The sequence below is a fragment of the Vidua chalybeata genome, chromosome Z (genome assembly GCF_026979565.1).
Source record: "Vidua chalybeata isolate OUT-0048 chromosome Z, bVidCha1 merged haplotype, whole genome shotgun sequence".
NCBI lineage: Eukaryota > Metazoa > Chordata > Aves > Passeriformes > Viduidae > Vidua > Vidua chalybeata.
Genome location: NC_071570.1, coordinates 12714746 through 12727350, shown reverse-complemented (window position 1 = coordinate 12727350; position 12605 = coordinate 12714746). Strand labels below are relative to the sequence as shown.

The following is a 12605-nucleotide window of genomic DNA, read 5'->3' as shown; positions in this document are numbered from 1 at the left end:
CAGTCAAGATATAATCTATCTTCTCAGTATACAGTGCACAATACTGCCAGATTCACAAAGGCTTCAAATCCATGTGCTCATTTGAAAAGTTTCTTAATTTGTATTTGAGGGTGGAACATACAGAGGATGTAAGAGTAAAATGTAGCTTCCTGAAAATGTTGCCTCTTCATAAACACACTCCACAAAACAATCCAAAGAAGTCGAATATCTAAGACTTGAGTTTCTTGCCTAAAGGAAACCTCAGCTAAGGCACAAAGGGACACATGCAGCACAGCTCCAGTGGACACCCACAGGGCCACATACAGATAAGTAAGGCCAACACTAAGAAGCAAAGGCAAGTAAAGGAATCATGTTTTTTTTTTTTTTCCTTGTAATGCAAAAAATTAACAGGCAGTAGATTAAAACACACAAACACAGACATCTACAGATTTCCAGTAGAAAGCTATGAATTACAGAAACACATACATCTTGCACAGACTATTTTCCTATTGTGTCATCCTAAAAGAAGCACCTGAGACGTATAGAGCCACCATGTCTTACACATGATCCCTGAAAAACAAGAACCCCAGATCTCTAGAACAGCAAAAATAAGAGCACAAAGGGCACAATTAGCACCGCCATCTCAGCAAAGAACAAGAGAATCTATTTACTTCTGCATACCAGAATACAATACTGTATTTCAAAAAAGGTCTGTCAGAACCTATTATGAAGTCATCTGTATCTTGTTCCTTGCTGTAAGAGCATTAGCAGGTACACCTGACACATGGAAAAACTACAAACATAGCACTGCAAGATGCAGTGATCCATTGTAAGTGTGACTTGAATAAAATAACTGGTATTTTCCTCATAGCTGTCAGAAATAGAGAAAGCAGTTCACATTATCAGCAGTAACAGCTTGCACTGTAATCTACTAGATGAATATATGGGACTAGCAGTTTAGCTCAAAAATTTTCAGAGGTAAAGCAACTATATCGTTCAAAGAAAGAATACTTAGTTCACCATGCAGCTTAAAGCACAGGTGTGTGCTTTAAACTATGCTAAAAATGCCAATACACCTAGATAGTAGACAAATCTGGCAGCATCAGCACCTTTTCCGTTGTTTTCAGCTGTTAAAAAACAAACAGGCAAATAAGTGTTGATTTCACTAAAGTATGTTTGACTTCAGTACATTGCTCTTTCTAGAAAAGAGCAGTGCTGTTTACCCTTAAATAATTTATAGTAATTAGCAATATATTTTTATATTGAACAGAAAGAAAAGCAAAAGGAAGAGGAAAGGCATGAAAGACACAGAAGGATCTTCTGTTCGTGTACCGGAGACCCAAAACTTTACCTCAGGTGCAATATAGATACTACCTCTCTCATTAGTTTAAAAAATAAAAACTGTTTAACTTTCTGCCATGGATATGCATACACATGTATTTTGGAGGACAGATAAGCAAATCAGCTCAATAAGCACATTTACATGAAAATCTGTTTGATTGTGCTGTTTTCTAGGAAACATCTGGTCTGGCACAGTTATTTGAGTGGGATTTAAAATAAGTTTCTGATTTTATGGGTAAGAAAGTAATTTTACTGAAGATGAAATTCAACCATGTCCATGGCAGATGTAAAAATAAGCATATTCATAAAATTCCTGACTTCTGAACAGAAGATTTCATCCTTCTGTTTTTACAACCTAGTGTGCTTCATTGAGAAGATGTTTTAGACTCTGAGATATTCAAGCAAATTAACATACAGCATACTTTTACTTCCCACAGTAAGCAATTCTTTCTTTTTCCTGTACTCAGGTGAAATAGGATACCTGGTATCCAGCAATCTTCCACTACACATAAGCAACAACGTTGCCAACCAAGCCTCAAGACCAATAAGCTAGTTATAAAGACAAAACAAAATGGTGCATTTCAGACTCCCAGAAAGAAAGCCAAATCTCTCTGCTCACAGGATTCAGCTCTGTGTACTTCCGTAAGAGCTGCTGAGCAGAAATAGATAGAAAAAGTGAAAAATTCAATAGACACACAGCACAGAATGTAAGAAAAATGTTCCCTTATCCCTCAGCAGCATATCTGCCTACCAACCACCTCCTCCACCACCCAGCCACTGCATGGTACAAAGCCAGAGCAGCATCTAGAGACAGACCACAGCTGAAGCAGCTACTGAAAAGTGAAGGCACAGCTTCTTGGAGGTCTGAGTACTTGCAATTCTGAGTAAGGACAAAACCTTACTAAAACCCCTGCATAAACCAGAGACAAGAAACAAAAAAAGAAAAAATAAAAAGCCCCAACAAGGACCTAAGGTCTAACACACAGCACAGAGGTCACACAATCCCATCCCAACCAGACTGGACGAGAATGGGGAAACCTCCTCCATCAAGGGAGTCCCTTAGACAGTGGTGCTTTCCCTACCTATTGCAGATTCTTCTCCAACCTCCCAGTGAGCTTCTGGAAGAAATCACTGGGGTTTTTTTTCAGATATTGTCATTAAATTCCTATGTCTGACTGCTTGAATTGAAGCATACTGTATTAACCAAGCAAGTTAATCAAAACTTCTTCCACTGACAAGTTAGTTAGGTATACCCAGATAAAACTAAATCAGACTAAAAGGTACTAGAACTTGGGTGTTATTTTAAAAAACAATTAAATGAAACTGAAAAATAATTAATTCTTAAAATAGTGAATCAGAGAGCAAACATTTGTTTGCAAAATAAAGGATTTTGGGTGGGTGGAAATGGAGTGCAGAAAAAAAGGAGTCAAAACCTTTCAGTTTTCATTTTATAAATGAAAACACAGTAGTGATTATCTTTGAAAGATAAATCCAGTTGGTTCTTACAGCAGGATCTTACTTACAAGTACCACTATTCACAGCCCCATGGTGAGAACCAGCTATAGCCAGTGGCAACCTTAATGCTTTCTGCTTGCACAGACTATACACAGGGTTCAAGGAACTGTACACAGTCACAAAACAGAGCATACAGATTTCTTATCATCCTCGGCAGCAAAACTGTCTGAGGGTGGTTTTTCCTTTCAAATTTGCAAGTCAACAAACATTTTTCCATTGGAGATTTAAAGTTTGTGCACTGAACTCAAGCCTGCGGACCACAAACTTCCTATATGCCTTTCACAGGGATTTACAAACTGCAGGAAAAAAAAAAGGAAAAGAAAAAACACTCTGAAACATTCAGCAACAGCCACTACTCAAATTTCTATACTTCGGATGAATGTCACAGAGTCACTATTTACCAAAATTATCAAACTACACTTTTTACAGGAAGGGAAGGGCATTTTCACCACAACATATTCAGCAACTCCACTCTCATCCCACTCAGGAATAACCATTTGACAGTCAATTCAGGTGTCAGGTCTTCCTTTTCTAACACATTTTAAAATAAAAGTAACAGATCAGAAAATTATGAAAATCCTAAAAATGCACTATCTGTCCAAGAATAGGGTCACTGTTACCACTTGTTCACTAATCATATTTCAACTCAAGAAGTCTCTCGTCTTTCAAATGACTACTTTAGAAGAAGCTAATAACGAAACACCCTCAATGCCCTTTATCTGATTAAAGAGAATTCCAAAACAGGTATGGGGCAAAACAGAAGCTAGAGGTTTAAAGTAGGTATCTATCCCAACAGAGTCCTGACAGAAGCTGGCTAACTAAAAATAACTTGACAAAATGTTCTAGAATACCTGGACATGTTGCCTAGGTGTACTTTCAGGTAATAGTATTACCACTGAAAATAATGTGTATGAAAACAAAATTGAACAAGCAAACTTATACACCTGATCTACCTCAAGACTTAGTCAGACTACTCACTTATTTTTATGCATATATTTTGTTGCTGATGTTTTTCCCATACAACATGAACTAGCTTGTTAAGTTCACAATTAATACGACATCCACTTATCTTAAATGAAGATTATGAAGCAGAGTACAGTAAGTTTAGATATGTGATGAAAAACTCAGTAAATTGCTACCATTTTCCCACCACTACTAAACTACACATATGGTTTGACTGCAAAACATGCAGACCTTCCACCAGGAGTGAAAAAAATTTCAACTATATAAATAGTTCTCTAAAATCAAGTGCTGTTAAGATGTAAGATGAAAGGCCATTCAAAAAAAGTCAATTCAAGAGGAAGACTTTCTAAAAACCTGATCAAGTCTTTCTATCTTCATGCTGACAGGGGAATCCAACGAAGTAAATAAAATAAGGCAAACTTCCCCCGTGCAGCCGATAAACACAATGCCCACTGTGTACCCAACATCCGAACCAAAATTTCTGAAGAGGTGGGGGTAACACTTTTCCAAGCACCGCGGGAAGGCCTCTGGAGGCACGAACTTTTCAGAAGTCATCAGTCCCCTGAGCAGAGGTAAGGCCTCCGCAGCCCTGCCCTGGGAGAGAAAGCAGGGAGCAGGCTGCCGCAGGGCTAGCTCATGAGGAGGAGGATGGTCAACAACCTCAGGTAGCCACCCTGGCTGCGACAGACCACGGAAGGCCACCTAGTCCGACCCTTCCCGGGAAAGGTAGCCGGGAGGAGGTATCTCACACCTGCACTGATTTCTAATATTATTTCTACCTCCACTGCGAATATTCAAAGATGTTTCCGGCTCAAGACCCTTAAGAGGGAAGGCTAGCTGAAGAAACAAGAAAACGCTATCAGCGTCCGGTAAGCACGCCACTTAAGCCCTGGTACCTCTGCGAGTACCGCCGGCAGCGAGCGGGAAGCGCCCGCGGGACGGAGCCCGCGCGGGGCCGCCCCTCACCGCCCCCACAGCCGGCTGCCGCCCGCACGCCCGGGCCGGGGCTGCCGCTCGTCCCCCACCGCCGCCGGCTGAGCCGAGCCCGGCGGGGCACAGCTGGCACAGCCGCGGCCTGGCGACCCCCGCGCCCCACCCGGCGGCCTCACCTCAGCGTGCCGCCGGCTGCGGGCCCCCGGGCAGAAGGGCGACGGACGCTGCTTCGCCCCCTTCTGCCCCCGTCGCCCGCGGCAAGAAGAGTGGCGGCAGCAGGCGGGCAGGGCGGGGCGCAAGGAAGATCCCGCCTACCCAGCCCCTCACCGCCCAGCCCCTCGCCGTCCCGCTGGCGCCTCCGGCCGAGAAGCGCCCTGGGCTGAGCAGAGCAGTGCGTGTACCGCCCTGTGCCACCTTGCGGCACCCCGCACCCCCACCCTCCGCCCGAGCGGCTCCGGCAGAGTCCTTCCTTCACCAGCGCTTCTGCTGAGTTACAGATTTCCTATCTTGACCACAGACGCTTCAGTCTCTGGAAAGCGGCACGCAGGCAAAGCTGAGTGTCCGAAATCAGAGATGGAGCCACAGAAAATTCAGGAAGGCTGTTTCAATACCTATTTTTGACAGCCAAATGGCTGATGCCAGTATTTTCTTCATTTTAAAAGAAGTTAGCCAATGTGTTTATTCCATGGTTGTCATTAACTCAGCTGGAGTTTCCACAATCTAGATAGAATCATAGAATTGTTTTGTTTGGAAGGAGCCTTAAAGACAATCTAGTTGTAGGCCATGGGCCTAGAACATCTTTCATTAGGCCGGGTTGCGTGAAGCCACGTTCCAAACCAGCCTTGAAACTGACAGGGGTGGGGCATCCACAACTTCTTTGGGCAGCCTGTTCCAGCGCCTCACCACTCTCACAGTAAAGAATTTCTTTCATAATTTTATGATTTGTAAGGATTTCCTTTCTAAATTTCTCCTCTTTCAGTCTGAAGCCATTCCTCTTTGTCACATCAATGCAGTTTCTAATGAAGAGACCCTCTCCAGCTTCCCTGTAGGCCTCCTTCAGATACTGGAAGGCTACTATTGTAATAAATGGGCCAGGAGACCAGCTCCCTTTTAATGCCTTTTTTAAGTGATCAACTCTAGGTGGGGGCCCGAGGAGCCACGAACACCGCTGCTGCTCCCTTTGGCGACACAGAGGAGGACATGATCAGTTTTGCTTCACAGCAGAACCGGGGCTTCCGTTCTAATGGGTGTGCCTAGGAAAACATCTTCTGGCTCATCGGCTAGGGTCCTCATTCCAGTCCAGTTCTACTGAGGTGATGGTGACCTCTAAAACCTTGTTGGTGGAGTAGAGGGACTTCCCCCCAGTAGGTCCAGACACTTAGTTCTTAAAATTTTGAGTTGGCTTGTCGTTTCTGGGGTCTTTTGTTGGATTTTCTTGAGCTTTTCTTAATTTGCATATTCCCAGGAATGTTTCCAGCTGCCATTTTGGGGAGCAGCAGAGGCAATACCTGAGGGATTCAATAAGGGTACAGGTAAGAGGGGGGTACAACCAGGGTGTATGTAAGGGAGTTAACAGTGGGGGGTACAAGGGGGGGTACATAAGGGAGTTAACAGTGGGGGTACAACAAGGGTTTAACAGTTATCAACATAATTAGCTCATTACAACTGTAAGTGCATTAACAGCTCTAACCATATTGGACTTGTTCATAACACTATGACATCTACACAGTCTTCTCTTTTGCAGGCTGAACAGCCTCAACTTTTTCAGCTCAACCTGCATGTTGTTTCTGCATTTTAGCTTTTGCAAGTGGAAGTTTAAAAAACAGAATCAAACCAGTATAGAAAAACTAGTGAAGTAGCAATTGTAGGTGCTGAAAAAAGCAAAATAATTTCTTTACATATACATATATATATGTAAATTTCTACATGAACAAAGACCATAAAATTAACAAAAACAACCTTCTACATGTCAAAACATAATGCCAAATATGAGGTTTTCTTCCTGTCTTTGATGACTGTTTAAAATTTGATCAGTGTAACACCTGCACTTCAAGCTTTTCATGGGAGAGAACATATATTTGTTATTACATATTTATTTTTTAAAACAACTCATACAATAGATTTGTCTAGACCAGAACCAGAAAATTTTCTTACAAATACACAATGGATCACATCCCACTAGTTAGGGAATTAACTAATTTCCAAGTGGGATCTGCAATATTAATAAAAAAGGTATCATTCTATCTTAAAAAAAATAGCCGTGTATTTTAACAAAGAACTAACAAAAACACAAGGGCACATGTACATATGTTGCCCTGCAGAAAAATTAAGGATCTTAGCATGATCTCTTGGTACCAGTACTAGAAGCAATGTACTACTGTGCCTGAAAAGTCTAGAAGTAAAGCAATTTGCAGAAGTCTTCTGGAGGTGTATCTCCTGAGTAATTTATATTAAATAAATTAATATATTAATTTATTTAATATAGAGGCAACTCTCAAAAGTTTGTGGAAAAAATAGATTACCTTGAAATATATTTTATTTGATTACATGCTGCTTTTTTTATTTTTCCCTAAATGGTAAGCGAAACAAATCAATTTCTTGTTATTCTTTCACTGAAAAGTATATCTAATATAGAAAATCCAGTACTTCTTTTTTTTCCCTCAAAACTACCGACAGCTTTCTGGTAGAATATATTTGTCAAAACAGTTCACAGAATCACAGAATTGTGAGAGCTCTGGATATCATCCAATTCAACCCAAACTCTGCACAAGACAGGATCACCTAGAGCAGGTTACAAAGGAGCTCATCAAAGTGTGTTTTGTGTGTCTCCAGAGAGGGAGAATCCATGACATGCCTGGGAAGCCTGTTCCAGTGCTCTGCCACACTCCATGTAAAAGAAGTTGTTCCTCATGTTAAGGTGGAACTTCTTGTGTTTTAGTTTATGGCCATTACTTCTCCTCCCATCTCTGGGCACCACTGAAAAGAGTCTGGCACAATCCTCTTGACATTCACCTTTAAGATATTAAGTAAGACTACTCCCAATGACCTTATTGCCCTCTACATGCCTGGGCATGATCTCCACAATGGGCTGTTCCATTCCCTTTTCAGGTATGGAGGGGAGGCTGACAGGATGTATCTTCCCAGGTCCTCCTTCTTGTCCTTTTTGGAGATGGCAGTAATGTTGACTTCCTCCAGCCATCAGGCACCTCTCCTGTTCTCCATGCTTTTGCACAGATAGTGGAGGTTGGCTTATCAACGTCTGCCAGCTCCCTGGGCACTCATGGGTGCATCCCATCAGAGCCCATTGATTTACAGGTGTTAAGTTTCTCTAGCTCATCTCTAACCCAGCCCTCTGTGACCAGGGCGAAGTCTTCCTTTCTCCAGCCTTCCTCTCCTGCCTCTGAGGCCTGGGACTCCTCAGGGCTGGCCTCACCAGTAAAGACGGAGACAATTAAGGCATTCAGTAGTTCTGCCTTCTCTCTGTCTTCCATCACCAGGATACCAATCTGATTCAGCAGTGCCCCCACATTTTCCCAATCTTCATTTTACTGCTGATAATACTTGTGTCATCCATTTTAGCCTGTCTCTTAAAACTTATCCTTAAGCTCTCAAATAGTTTTTATGTCCCTGAGTCGAGCTCAATACATTCCAGATTCTCTCTCTCACAAAGACAACTCCACTACCTCATCTCACTGACCTCTCCTTTCTAAAAAGTACACAGGCATCCAAGCAACATTCCAGTCCATGAGCTATCCCACCATATCTCTGTAAATGCAATGATATAATGGCCCTACATTGGCACATGCCCAGAGATTTCTAGATCTTGCTTATTCCCCATGCTCTCTGCATTTGTGTACAGACACATCAGGAAGGTAATCTAGCATCCAGGTTCCTTAGAAGAGGATTACCCACAGCAATACACACCCTTGATGTGGATAGCCCTATGATTCTCGAGAGGAGGTCAAGGTAGCACTGGTTGGCATGGCTTACTCTCCAGGAAGAAGCAAAGGCAGGAGCATTGCCACTTTGGATCCCACAAGCCATTCAGTGTAAAGCTCATCTCACCAAATTGGCCAGTCTGCTGCCAAAGATTTTCTCTCCCTTTTTAGACAAGTGGATTCCATCTCTCCCTAACAGGCTACAGTCATTGAAGTGCAATCCATTGCTAAAATCCCCAAAGCCTTCTTGATGGCAACAGACATGAAGCCAGATACTGATCTGCACTATGCCTCTGCTTCTACCTTCTTCAGTTCTGAGATTGCCCTCTGGATACCCATGTAAAAATTAATTTTAGAAAATCATTTTCAGATAGCAGAGGAACAAAAATTCAAATTATGCAAGAAAGACATTAGTCATGTGTTGGTGAGACTATACTATTACTTCTAAAGATTCCAAGAAAGAGGAGTCTAACCCCACAGTGCAAAATGAAGTTCAGTGTTTAACACAATCTCTTTTTTCTACATACCATTAACTTATATTGCCAGACATCTTTGTGTACTGTTGACCTACTTTATCCATGCGATCTCATGCATTGTAGAGTTTGAGGATCCTGCCTTTGAATTATCATGAAAAAATGACAGTGGAGATTTTTTTGTTTTGTTTTGTTATGTTTTGTTTTTGAATTTCACTAAGTCAGAGCTAAATGCCAAAACCAAAGAGGGCTGAGATGCTGAAGACAACAGCTGAAAGATGGATGATGTCCTCTGCCATCTACTTTCAAAGGTGGACATCTGAAATCCATGTTACATTCTTCAGAGGTACTGAGCATATTACAAGATCTAAAAGATCATGTCTGCAACAACTTTCTCAATAGCAGACAAAAAATAATATGTGGGATTTTTCTTCTTCTGCACAACATGTGTGCATACATATTTTTAGTAAGTGTGTGGTGACTTCTGTGCACATTCAGGGTCTGACCTACCATCAAAAAAACCTTGTAGGCCACCCACCTATTAAATTATGCCTACATTTTTCAGGATGTACACCTTAGTGATGTCATTTGGCCTTGAAAATATATAGCCAAAAAATCTTGAAGTAAAATGAGTGCAGGCTGAAACACTGAATAAAAAGCTGTCAAATGCAATCTTATTGCAGTTGTGCATTACTGAAGCACAGACAATGATAAGAGGTTTTCTTTTTCTGTCACAGATTCTGTGTGCTTTCTCTGAGCAATCCTGAATGGTGCCCCTGGGCTTAACGTGTGCAAATGGCAACATTTTTCTGGCTCCTTCAGGTCTGCAGAAGTTGCCTCAAAGTGTCAGTTCTCTTGCTTAATTGCACTGACTCATTCAGAGAAAATGCCCAATGTGCTCTGATATGCGAAGAAAGAGCTTAATGGAAAATTCAGACCAGCTGTAGGAATTAGAGTTAGGCAGGCTGGTCTTGCTAGGACAAAATCAACATCTACTGTAACAGCAGTAAAACACCACCTTAGAAAATAACATGTTGACTTGGAGAGCTGGATCTTTACCAGATGACCTGTCAGCTTCACTGATTGACTTCTTTTTCTTCTTTTTCTTCTCTGTGTCTTTGGTATTTTGGCAGCTAACTTGTCCTCTTCTGGAAAATAGGCCTTTCATTCATGAGATGCCTCTAAATGTTGCTTTAGGAGGTTTATTGACTGATTTTAATCTTCTGTATTGGTTGATGCCATTTTCTTGGGAAAAGTATTACCTGCAGGCAATGGCTGCATTCACTCTTGTTGGTTCACCTTGGATGCCCTAAGGAGTCAGAATTAAGTAATCCTTTTCTCTTCAAAAATGATAAATAAAAGAGTAAGATCCTTATCTTCAACCTCTTTTGGCTTCCATATGTGTAAGCCAGTAAGAGGAATGGAGCACATTATTTTCTCTGGTTTTTATATTGATGGACAGCTTTCTATATATATCAGTTGCGTATGTAATGGAGGATGCCAGATTTGCAAGCATTTGCTACAACCTTGTGTTTATGTGTACAGTCCTATGCACAGGTTATAGGCTAAACCTGGTTTTCCCAGAATATGGGCTGATATTTGTAAAACTTAGGACTATTTGACTGGAATTCATAAGGTGAAGGATATAGCCTGAGCTCTGCGACACAATTACAGAGCAAATCAGTCTTCTCTGTTCTTCAGTGAGTCAGAACAACAATGCTGTTTTTACCTAATGAGGGCACTGAGAGGCCTAACTTCTTAGGGAAAGCACATGGCTAGTCCAATACATAAAACAGGGTTTAAAAGCCTGAAAAAAATCTCTCTGGGTCTTGAATGTCTACCCAGGAAACAGTGGTATTTTCTATAAAAACTGTCAGTGATACGAAACTGCAATTCTGCAGCAAAGGGCGGTGTTAACTGACATGGTAACTGAATGCAGTTTTGGCTAACTTGCCTTACTTAGCTTATAGGAAGATAAAACATATACAGATCATTTTTTTTTTCACTTCTTAGTGCCAGAGTTCACATTACATAAGAGGATATGGTAATGTAATGATAGACTATGTGAAATTACATGAGAGCCACAGTATTCCAACTCCAGTGGCTCAGCTTGGTACAGGGCTCTGGTGTTGTTACTGACAAATGTTTGAGATCACTTAAAAAATCATTGGCAAGGGTATAAATCAAAAGCCAGATTTAATATTAAGTGACATCACTTGATGTGATGTGAGATTCACTCTACTACTTACAGGACAACTAAGGTACAGCAAGGAAAAACAAGCAACAACAAAACCATACAAAATCCAAAATCAAAAGAGAAATGAATGGAGAACTGTGGTAGTGTGTTTTTCAGCTGTAATTGTTTAAGTTGTTAATGTGTTTTATTCCAAAGATTTGTAATGGTTTATTCCTATGTACCCCTACCTTCTGTTAAAGTGGTCTAGCCTTATGTTAAGCCCTTCCCCTGCACCCTTCCATCAATCCTTGTACCTGCCCCCTTTTCCAGTCTCTTCCATGTCAGTCTATGTAGTCCTGCCCCTGCCATCCATCAATCATTGTAACCCCTGCCTTTTATCTAGAATCTTCCCTATCATTTATGTAATCCCTAACCTTCCATTGGTTGTGGATGTTTGCTCTCCTGCCCCCATGTACCTTATTAGTTGTATGTTAATGCAGTCCCACCTCATGCTCCTCCCTTAAGCTAGCTGGTTGGTTGTTAGGCTGTCCCCCTGCCACCTCAGAGACCGCCCCCCTTTATAAGTTGCTGCACTACCTTGTTCTGTGCTCTTTGTCTTTGCTTTCCTTCATGTGTGATAGTTTCCTCTTTGTCTTTGCTTTTCCTTTGTGTGTTACATCTGCTCGCTCCCTCTCAGGGGAGGAATAAAAGCCACTTGGAACAGCAAGCAGGAGTCCTTCCTTTACCTCAATCCCTCCTTCCTTTACCTCAATCCAGTTGGCGTGGACCCTGTTCTTATAAGCCACTCCTGGCAATAAGGAGTCCCAGCTTGTGGCTGAACCGCTACCCTTCCGTCTGCTGGTGGCATGAGGCGGGGAGCGGCCACTTATGACGGATGCCTGAGGAAGGGAGTCGAGCTAGCTGGAAGATCACCCCTTCTCTGGAGGGCATGGTGTCAGAGAACTGTCTAAGGGTGTGTATGTTGGCAGGGGGGTGTGGGTGTGTTTAGATCTGTGTGACAAAGGACAGCGAGGGCAAGGATAAAAACAAACACAGCCAAAAACAGTACTCATACTTAACAGTAATTTAACTTAACTTACACCCTAAACTTAATAATTTAATAAAGGAACAACACTTAACTTATACCTAACTTAAATGATACCTTAATTTATAACGTAACCTTAACAATTTAACAGAGGAATAGGTCTTAGCAGCATTTGCCCTAGTTTATAACTTCAAAGTTTACATAGCAACTTAGCAAAAGAATAACACTTAGCAGCATTTAAG

General features: G+C 41.7%; 1 protein-coding gene and 1 long non-coding RNA gene across 2 annotated transcripts in view; one reads left to right on the top strand and one right to left on the bottom strand.

The window, feature by feature from the left end:
* GOLM1 (golgi membrane protein 1) overlaps window positions 1-5381 on the bottom strand; it is a 38411-nt gene extending 33030 nt beyond the window's left edge. The window contains exon 1 of the mRNA XM_053968837.1: window positions 4908-5381. The gene's annotated coding sequence lies outside the window, so the exon portion shown is untranslated. The remainder of the gene's footprint in view (window positions 1-4907) is intronic.
* Window positions 5382-5673: 292 nt separating this feature from the next.
* On the top strand, window positions 5674-12034 carry LOC128802451 (uncharacterized). Its single transcript, XR_008435437.1, has 3 exons — window positions 5674-6095; window positions 6197-6263; window positions 11394-12034. It is a non-coding gene; the product is annotated as an uncharacterized LOC128802451 (long non-coding RNA).
* The last annotated feature ends 571 nt before the right edge of the window (window positions 12035-12605 follow it).